The sequence below is a fragment of the Raphanus sativus genome, chromosome 4 (genome assembly GCF_000801105.2).
Source record: "Raphanus sativus cultivar WK10039 chromosome 4, ASM80110v3, whole genome shotgun sequence".
In the NCBI taxonomy this organism is placed as follows: domain Eukaryota; kingdom Viridiplantae; phylum Streptophyta; class Magnoliopsida; order Brassicales; family Brassicaceae; genus Raphanus; species Raphanus sativus.
In genome coordinates this window covers 26135247-26146421 of record NC_079514.1, presented here as the reverse complement: position 1 = coordinate 26146421, position 11175 = coordinate 26135247, and the positions used below count along the sequence as shown (strand labels likewise).

The window sequence follows — 11175 nt, the reverse complement described above, 5'->3', positions numbered from 1 at the left end:
CTTGATCATCATTCTTCTTGTCGGGACAGACAGAAGCAAAGTGGCCCTTCTTATGGCAGTTATAACATTCTATTTGAGAGTAATCCTTCTTCTCCTTACCTCTCTCTTGTGAGTTATTTCTTCCTCGTCCTCTGCCTCTGTTGCCACGACCTCTACCACGGTTCAATCCTCGTCCTCTGCCTCTTGCATTATCTGATCCTTCATATGTCTTGCTAGAGCTTGAGAATAATAGGTTTCCTTGATGGTTTTCTTGAGTCTCCTTCCGCTTTATACGTTCTTCATAAGCTTTAAGTCTCCCAACGACATCTTCAAACGGAGTTGTATCCAGGTCTAGTAGTTGCTCCAATGACGCTGTCATGTGGATAAACTTGTCTGGCAGACTGTCAAGGAACTTCTTCACCATCTTAGATTCTTCAATACTTTTTCCTAACGAGGCCGCTTTGGATGTGAGCTCGGTTAACTTTCCAGTGAATGCGTCGATAGTATCTGAGTCATCCATTCTCAGACGGTCAAACTCATTCATCAAGGTCTGTAAACGAGCTACTCTTACACGTTCTGCACCTATATTCCTTGTCTTTAACGCTTCCCACATGCTCTTAGGAGAACCCTGATCACCGATTTGCATTAGTAGAGCTTCAGGAACAGATTGGAACAGGAGTGCAATCGCTATGTCATTCTTGTCGCTGTCTTCTAATCCTGGTTCAATTGCTTCCCATACTTTGTGTATCCGAAATATTACTTTCATCCGCATTGCCCAAATCGTGTAGTTTGTTGTGCTAAGCATCGGACAAACAACAGCATCCGGTACCTTCTCCTTCACCTTTGTCAACGCTTTAGAGTCTACCACTGCTTTAGGATCTGCCATTGTGTTTCTTGGCGATTCCAAAACAAAACCTTGTGCTCTGATACCAAATAAAGTAGCCAAGAACACAACCGTAATAAAACTCTTGCTTTGTTTTATTAATCTTTCTTAACTTGCTTTCTTACATTGATCCTCTTACATTAGATCACTATATATAGGTATTAGGAAACCCTTAACTTTCTCCTATTACATGTTTATCTAGGACTTCTTAGCTTTATCCTAAATCTATTAGTTATTCATTCTTATCTTTAGAATAACTTGTCGGCTAAGCAACTGAAGCTTATCCAACAAGATCTTACCAACCTTATGTATCATATCTGTGTTAATGATTGGGCTTTTTGCAAAAGTGACTCAAAACTTGAAGTCAAACAGAAAACTAACATTTTCTTTTGACTCATTTTTTTTTTGAGTTTTTAACCCACACCTGCATTTTATCTACGAAAATGCCATTAATTTTTTTATTTTTTTTTGTTTTTCGAAAATGGCTTCTTTACTGTCTCAACCTCATATTCTTCAAGTATTTACAATATTGCCACTGCCATGAATAGTGCGAACAACCTTGTACAACTGTTTGGAGCTTTTAATGCCCTTTAATGCACGTAAATCTCTTTACTCTCTCTCTGTTTCAATTGTTATGAACTAAAAACAACATTTCTTTCACTTTCTCTCCATATTCATCCAAAAAACTCAAGCTTTTGATTCAAAATATGGGCGATGGTTGACAGAGCCATATTTCTTTAGTTTTGACTTACAGTTGCTTTCGTTTGAGGTTCTGGGTGGTTGGAGAAGACCCTGTGTGCAAACGAAGTCATCTCACCTAGTTTAAGGTACAAACTTGATTTTTTTTTCAAAATCTGTTCGCGTAGAAGACTTACAAGTAAGTCATCTTTATGTAGAAGACTTACTGATGAGTCTTCTGGTCAAACGTACGACTTAAACTAAGTCCTCCAGCTTTGTTTGTTGAAAAAAAACACTCCAGACGACTTATATAAGTCGTCTACGAGAAACATGCTATTTTTTCATTTGACCGAATCGTGTCAGATCTTTGACTATTTCTGGACGACTTATAATTCAGTCGTCTCTGGGAAAGTTAAAATTTCAATATTTTATTAAACTAGACGACTTACGTGTAAGTCGTCTTAGGTTAGTTTTGTAATTAAAAAGTAAAACTTCATAATTTAATTTTTACCAGACAACATAATATAAAGTCGTCCCGTCAGAAGACTTAATTTAAAGTCGTCCGGGGAAAGCAAAGTCGTCCAGAATTTTCCTCAATTTTCTGGTCAAACCTTGCTTATCCCGGACGACCTTAAATTAAGTCGTCTAGCTGGACGACTTTTAGTTAAGTCGTCTGGAGAAAGTTAAATTTCAAGTTTTATTTTTCAATTACAAAACTAACCGAGGACGACTTACATGTAAGTCGTCTAGTTTGAATAAAATATTGAAATTTTTACTTTCCAGAGACGACTGAATTATAAGTCGTCCAGAAATAGTCAAAGATCTGACACGATTCGATCAAATGCAAAACTAACCCGTTTCTCGTAGACGACTTATATATAAGTCGTCTGAATTTTTTTTTTTAACAAACAAAGCCGGACGACTTAGAATTAAGTCGTCCCTTTTAATTTTCAATTGCAAAAGTGACCTCTTTAGACGACTTACCTTTAAGTCTTCTGGACGACTTAATTCTAAGTCGTCTGCGATAATGTTTATTGAACTTCTTTATTTTCTCTATGTTTACTAATGTGTTTTATTTTGAATATTTGCAGATGATTTTTAAGTTACATGCAGTGTATGGAGAATGGTTGTTGAGAGATTTCCGTTGGGATTTTGTGGTTGATGATCTCAAAGGAGCAAGATTGTTTTTATTGAATGAAGATTCAACACATGCTGAACTTGTTGCAATGGCTCAAGAAGATTATAACCTGGACATGAGATCAGTGACTGTGGAGATTAGCTACTCATTACCAGCTGAAATGATGATGACTCCAGGCAGTCCTCCCATTCATGTTACAAGTGATAGACAAGTTCGAAACTTGCTCGAGATACTCAAAACGCATAGAGTATGTCTTTGTGTATCAAGCCGCAGCAAGGTGGAAACGGTTTCAGAGAAAAGAGAAGAAGCTGGTGAATGGGAAGAAGATGTTGGTGATAATGATGAAGCTGGTGAATGGGAAGAAGATGTTGGTGATAATGATGAAGCTGATGAATGTTTTGAAGATGTTGGTGATAATGAGTCTGTTGAAGATGAAAATCAAGATGGGGAGGAGGAAAATGGGGAGGAGGATGCTGATAACACTATTGTTGGTGAAACGGATCAGAATGGTGGGGATTACAGTCTTTATGGAAATGTTCAAGATGAGGACGAGGAAGATGATGATAATATTTGTTTTGAAGAAATTGAAAAGACATATGCTAAGACAAATGCTATTGAAGGAGGAAAATCGGATTGTACCAGCATCTATGTCAACCAGAGTTTTGTTAGCAAGGATGCACTGCTTTCAGAGCTGCGGTTGACAGCAGTGAGGGGTAAGTTTTCTTTCAGAATATACAAATCATCAAAAAATCTCCTTGTGGCAACATGTCGGGTTAGCGGTTGTGGATGGAAGATCAGAGCGAGTGTGAAACATGGGCCAAACACGTTTTGGGTAACAAAGTATGTGGAAAAACATTTATACTCAATTGGAGACCGAATCGCTCAGCGGAGACACTGTACTCCAAAGTATGTTGGTAGTCTTTTCATTGATCGTGTTGGAATCATTGATGGGATAACTCCACAACATATCACTGATGCAATGAGGAACATGTTTGGCATGACGCTTGATTACACTACTTCATACAGAGCACTGTTATATGCACAAAAATTGGTGAGAGGATCAGCAGAAGAAGGGTATTCGCGTCTGCCTTCATATCTCGAGCAAATCTCCATTGCAAATCCTGATTCTATCACGGCTATAGAACTTGATTCTATGAAAAGATTTAAGTATCTATTTCTCTCTTTTGGAGCTTCTATCAAAGGTTTTAAGTATCAGAGAAGGGTCATTGTGGTGGATGGAACTCACCTAAGTGGAAAGTATGGAGGTGTTATGTTAGTTGCAGCCGCACAAGATGGCAATTTTCAGATATTCCCATTGGCTTTTGGGATCGTGGATGCTGAAGATGAACCTTCTTGGGAATGGTTTTTCACAAAATTGGCTAGTTGTATATCTCATGACAAGCCTCTGGTGATAGTCTCCGACCGGCACGCGGCCATTAAAAGTGCGTGTGAGAAGGTGTTTCCTTGGGCAACCCGAGGAATATGTTATTATCACCTTCAAGATAACATTGTCAAAAAGTTTAAAGGGAAACATCTCATGTACTTGGTGAAAGGGGCTGCTTATGCGCACACAGTTTACGATTTTGACCGGTACATGGCTGAGATACGGAGTGCAAACCCGGAACTTGCAACGTATTTGGAGAAGGCCGACGCCAGGCTATGGTCAAGGGTTTATTGTAAGGGGAACAAGTTCAACATAAAAACAAGCAACATCGCTGAATCTATTAATTCCGCACTGAAGCGAGCAAGAGGATTTTCGATTCCGTTCCTGCTGGAGTTCATAAGGCATAAGTTAGGAAAATGATATTGGAAAAGGAGACAAGATGCTTTGAGTCTCCCAACTGAACATAGCCGGGGTGTTGAATACTTGCTTGCTGTTCGATCAGAGATAGCGGATACGATGACGGTCGAACCAATTGATGGATGGCGTTTCTTTGTCAAAGGTGGCAAAATGGACTGTGTGGTTGATTTGGAACATGTAAAGTGTGATTGTGGTGTCTATGGAGTGGAGAAAATACCTTGCTCTCATGCTATAGCTGCTGGAACACATGCTGGTTTGCATATCTCCACACTTGTATGTCCACTTTACTCAAAGAATCATTTGTATGCAGGATACTCAGAGAATATATATCCTGTCGTGTCACAACATATTGAGGAACGAGAATGCTTTCCTCCAGACGTAAAGCGTGGTCCGGGGAGACAGAAGAAATCAAGATGGCAATCTTGGTTGGAGCTATCTAGGATAAGAGGACACAAACCCAGGAAGAAACACAGGGCACGGAGATGCTCAAACTGCAAGGAAACTGGCCATACGAAACCACAATGTACACAACCAGTTGACTAGTTGTCCAGACGACCTAAATTTAAGTCGTCCAGTCTTGATTACCCGTCCAGACGACTAATTGTTAAGTCGTCCAGTGTTTCGTCTACCAGATAACCTTCAAGTAAGTCGTCCAGAAGACCTTCTACTATCCCTTCAAGTGTATTTTTTTAGACGACCTTTTACTAAGTCGTCCAGTGTATTTTATTTTTAGACTACCTTCTACTATCCTTTCAAGTGTATTTTTTTTAGACGACCTTTTACTAAGTCGTCCAGTGTATTTTATTTTTAGACTACCTTCTACTATTTTTAGACTACCTTATTTGTAAGTCGTCCAAACCTACCAGACGACTTATTTGTAAGTCGTCCAGCTGGAAAACCTTCCAGACGACTTATTTGTAAGTCGTCCAGCTGGAAAACCTTCCAGACGACTTATTTGTAAGTCGTCCAGCTGGAAAACCTTCCAGACGACTTATTTGTTAGTCGTCCAAACCTACCACGACTTATATATTTACAAATCTATACAAAGACAAGTTCAAATAAATCATACACAAGTTAGAAAATCTATACAACGACAAGTTCAAATACAAATACACAAATCATACACAAGTTAGAAAATCTATACAAAGACAAGTTCAAAGCCATACACAAATCTAATCATACATGCCCACGAACATATCACCATCCTCATTATCTTTCAAATGCTGATCAACAAGCTCCGTCCAAATAACCACCGCCATATTATCCCTCATATTCTTTGCATTGGACCTAGCAAAGTCTTTAGGGCTAAAGGGGACCCCAAGAGCATGACATTCAATGTATTTTAGAGCGTACACGCCACAATCACCATTGTTGGCCGTGGGTACATCTTTCAGCCGTCTCTCATATGTGTATCGCTCCAACCCGTATTTGACCCTTCCTTCGTCGGTGTCTGCGCACTCAACAAGCAGATAAGGGACCATCTCGAGAAAAGGCTCCATTATCTCATCCCATGCTTCTGGTATGCTAGATGTAGGTATGCTGTCCCAGACGACTATGTGCCTCTTAGGGATCGATATCCAAATAGCAACCCAATGTTTGTTGTCCAAGTTCACTGGCGCATAGATATCATCAATGTCCTCCCCCCCACTTCTTGTTTGATTGGCAAAATGAAGGCATTGATCCGTCATAAAAAATCGACGCCCCACCAGGTAGCATTCTTCCTAAACCTTTGTGATCAGGTTCCGATGCTTTGAAGAACAGATACTGGTCTCTCCAAGACTGGGAAAAGTTGTGATCCAGGAAGCACATTCGCTCGCTCCGGAAAGCTTGTGGGTTCTCCTGATACCTCTGCCTCAGCACATTAATCCAAGCATCTATATGCTGCATATAAAATAATACAAGTTAGAACCTTCCAGACGACTTTTATTTAAGTCGTCCAAACCTACCAGACGACTTATTTGTAAGTCGTCCAGCTGGAAAACCTTCCAGACGACTTATTTGTAAGTCGTCCAGCTGGAAAACCTTCCAGACGACTTATATATTTACAAATCTATACAAAGACAAGTTACCAGACGACTTAAAGATAAGCAGAAGACTTACTACGTCTTCCAGCCATCCTTTGGGTGTCCGGAGGATGTGATACCACCAAGTTGGTGATGTACGTGGTTTGTCCTCTTGCTTAATGAAATAATGACTGCAAACAAAAAAGCAATCAGTTTTGGTAGACTAAATCAAGCTATTATGGGTAAAGCAATCACTTACGGATCAGTTTTCAACCAATCAGCGAGCTCCTTCAACTTAGGTCTGTTTAGTGTGGGAAATAGATTATACTTTGCCACTCTAAGGAGTTTCTTTCTCTCTGCCGTATAAGGAGATATCTGCGTGGGAGCAGGTTTCTTCGTTCGTTCACTCTTTGCACGCACAGAAGCAGTGGGAGCTGTTTTGTCCAATACAACCAAGCTCGGTTCTGAAACTGGAACGCTTGGATCGGTGGAAGCGAAGCTCGGTTGTTGATCGTTGGAAGCGAAGCTCGGTTGGTCAGTGGAAGTGAGAGGAAAAATCTCTTTGGAAGTGACACCATCTGCTTTATCCTCCGGCAAGATCTTATATACCGAGATCGCCTCATCTGTTGTATCCTCCGGCAACAATCTCTGCAATAAAAGTTGCACATAAGTTAACTCTAGACGACTTAAATAAAAGTTGTCTGGACGACTTAAATAAAAGTTGTCTGGACGACTAGTTGACCGTGGACGACTTAAACGTAAGTTGTCTGGACGACTAGTTGACCACAGACAACTAGTCATCCATACAACTTTTATTTAAGTCATCTGGACAACTAGAAGACCCTGGACGACTTAATTCTTGTTGGGAGAGGATTTGATACTAACCTCTTTGGGCAGAGGAGAAGGCTGTTTCTTTTGAGGAGTAGGCTGTTTCGTTTGAGGAGAAGGCTGTTTCTTTTGAGGAGTAGGCTTTGCCTTTTGAGGAGTAGGCTGTCTGGTTTGAGGAGTAGGATGATTGGTTTGAAGTGTAGGCTGATCCTTTTGATGAGTAGGTTGTCTGGTTTGAGGAGTAGGCTGATTGGTTTGAGGTGTAGGGGTAGCCTGTTTGTTACTAACCCCGGTTTCTGTGGCTTGAGGGGTAGGCTGTTTGTTACTAACCCCGGTTTCTTTGGCTTGAGGGGTAGCCTATTTGGTTAGAGGTGTAGGGGTAGCCTGATTGGTGACACCAACCTTCTTCTCCACAGCTTCCAATCTATCGGACATCTTCTTAATCTCCCTGATGCACTTCTTAAACCCATCTTTCATCATGTCAACTACGTCCTTGAACATATTTTCCAACTCCTCTCTGGTCACCCAACTAGCCTCTTCTCTAGCCTCTTCTCTAGCCTCTTCTCTAGCCTCTTTAGGAGCCTCTTTAGGAGCCTCTTTAGGAGCCTCTTTACGAGCTTTCTTCCGAGGTCTCTGATTGTCTTCCTCCTCCTCCTCCATCTCTACCACAACCATCTCTTTGGCTCTTTTCGATGGAGTCACAACCTTAGGTTTTGTACCAGTGACTTCCCAGCAATCCATGGTCCACTTCCACGGTCTCCGATCATACATGACTTTAATGATGTTCTCCGCGGGCACGTCCTCAACCTCAGAGTCCCATTTCGGCCACATTTCACTAATGTCCTTCTCAACAAAGTTGATCACGCGGGTCTGCAGTAAATAGAAGAAGAATCGAGTTAGATATTTGAAACAAAATACTAAATAGACGACTTAATTATAAGTCATCTACTAAGTCGTCCAGCTGGACGACCTTCCAGACGACTTATTATAAGTCGTCTACTAAGTCGTCCAGCTGGAAGACCTTCCAGACGACTTATTATAAGTCGTCTACTAAGTCGTCCAGCTGGAAGACCTTCCAGACGACTTATAATAAGTCGTCTACTAAGTCGTCCAGCTGGAAGACTTTCCAGACGACTTATTATAAGTCGTCTACTAAGTCGTCCAGCTGGAAGACCTTCCAGACGACTTATAATAAGTCGTCTACTAAGTCGTCCAGCTGGAAGACTTTCCAGACAACTTAATTAAGTGAATATGGAAAGGTACCTGACTCAAGATAGCAGCTTTCATGAATCTGCGGCCTCTGCTGCCCTCGTAAGCCAGAATCGGTGGAAGCGGACTGTTTGCTCTGGGACTACCAATACTAGCACCCATTCCCGGCAGAGCTGTGTACGCCCAGACCTGAAGAACTTGTATAAACCCATCCACGGTGTAACAGCCAGTAATCTCTTTGTTCCACAAAGAGTCCATCAGCACCTTAAACGCGACTCTCCCCCATGGATAATTCTCAAACCGTTCTAAATCCATCACTAGCCTTGCCAGAGTCGATCGTGTAGCGGTTGAAAACTTTCTCCCTTCAATGAATCCAGTGAAGATGGAAAGGTACGCGAGCCGCTTGCGGTCTTCCGTGGACCAATCCCCGCATCTCTTCAGTGCTGCTATTATCTGATCAATAGTTGGCCCAGCTTCCAGATGAACTCCCATCATCCCCCAGAAAGAAACCATCTCTTTGGTAACTTCACATTTTGGTGTCTCAAGGTCCTCGATGTACTTGCAGTTTAGACCTGTCAGGTTTTCAAACTCCAACAGTGAAAACCTCACAGGTTCTGGACCAACGAGAGACCACATCTCGTATTTCTTCTTAATGTCCAGCTTTAAACAGAGCATGTAGTGAACCAGCCTTGAAGCCCAACCAAATCCCTGCTCCTTGAACTTGATGAAAACTCCCAATCTTGACTCCTTGAGCTCTTCAAATTCATCATCAGTGAGAGCTTCCCTAAGAGCAGTATGCAACTTGTTGTTATCCGTATGATACGAAATGCTATGCTGGGGTTCTGGCTCTTCCCCTAATGTGTATAACCTACGGGGGAGTTCTGGAATATCCATCCTTTTTGTGCAAAATAATCAAAGACAACAATAGAAGTCAGAACACAAGCTAAATCAATCACGCCTTAATTGTTACTCCAGACGACTTAGTAGACGACTTTAATATAAGTCGTCTGGAAAGTCGTCCAACTGGACGACTTAGTTGACGACTTATATTTAAGTCGTCTGAAAAGTCTTCCAAATGGACGACTTATATTTAAGTCGTCTACTAAATCGTCCAGTTGGAAGACTTTCCAGACGACTTACTTACAAGTCTTCCAGGAGAAAAATTTCAAGCGGACCTGATTAGTCGCAGAAGGAGTTGGAGTACTCGTCATTGTGGTTATAGATCTGAAAAAATAAACGTGAAACGGTGAGAATGAGTAAATTGATAGAGACAACGTTTTATGTTCATCTTTTCCTCGAGATTGATGACTTACCGGCGTTAGGGTTTACAGAGAAACGGCGCTACGGTTTACAGAGAAGAAGCGGCGGCGCTAGGGTTTAGAAGAAGCGGCGGTGCTAGCTAGTGTTTAGAGGAAGCGGCGGTGAGAACGTTGGTGAGCACGGTGGCGAGGGCGACGGTTTGTTCGGAAATAGTGGAAGCGGGGGCGCTAGGGTTTAGAGGAATCCGCGGCGCTAGGGTTAGAAGAAGCTGCGGCGACAACGGTGAGAATGGAGTGAGATAGATAGCCGACGTTGAGAACGATGGTTTGTTCGGAAATAGTGGGAATTCGAATCGCCTTTGATATCGCCGGTGAGAGAGAACTGTTAGGGTTTCTGAATTTCGCGGAAAATGAAACAAACAAAAAAATCACCTTATATATTGGGTAAATAATCCGGTTAGCTTTAAAAGTACATTGGTAAACTTTAAGGTTTGGTCCGGTTTAGACGACTTATTCTGGCTGATAATGTACATCAGACGACCTAATATTTAGTCGTCTGTGCACAGAAGACTAAATATTAAGTCATCCCAGACCCTAAAATGAACCCCTAAACTAAAATGACTAAATTAACTTACTAACCACGTTATAAAATCAAATTATACTTCAATAGTGTTTACTATACACAAAAATGAACACGCTTAGGTAATTTTAAAAATTTTCAAAAACGGTTTTTAATGCTTTCCAAAATCTAACCCTAAGAACACATACAATACTACAACATATGTTGATGAAACATAAACTAAAGAATATCATGACTCACTACTTTCACTCATCTGGGCTGAAAACAATTGAAATTTGTTATATATTAATTTATATCTCTTAAGACATATGTTAATTACATAATTCCAATTTTTCACTTATCAAAATATTTTTTACAAAATTTTTAAATTATGTTTAAGAATAACTGTCCAGACGACTTTAAGTTAAGTCGTCTGGACGACTTATTTTCAAGTCGTCTAAACAGATGACTTGCGAGGGGTAGAAACGTAAAAAAAATCCGTTTTTTTGTTTGTTCACAAAGAGATAGTTGTAATTTCAATAGCCTTTTAGGTTACTTTTGCCTTTGACCCAAGTTGGGGTATTCTTTTGGGTTTGACTCCAAGTTTTGAGTCACACTTGGCAATTCTCCCTTAATGATTTAGGATTTGTGGACTCTAATTAATTTTGAAAATAAAATTTTTCAAAAAATATCAGATTAGAAACCTCTCAACCATATGAAAACCATTACTAAATATTAAAGAAATAAAATTACAACTTATACTAATATGTAAAATAATCCAAAAAGTAAAAAATTGCCCAACAAAATATAATAGAAGAAACAACTAACGATTAAAAGA

General features: G+C 40.5%; 1 pseudogene; it reads right to left on the bottom strand.

Moving 5' to 3' along the window:
* Positions 1-5651: 5651 nt before the first annotated feature.
* Positions 5652-9554, bottom strand: LOC130510858 (uncharacterized; annotated as a pseudogene).
* Between the last annotated feature and the right edge of the window lie 1621 nt (positions 9555-11175).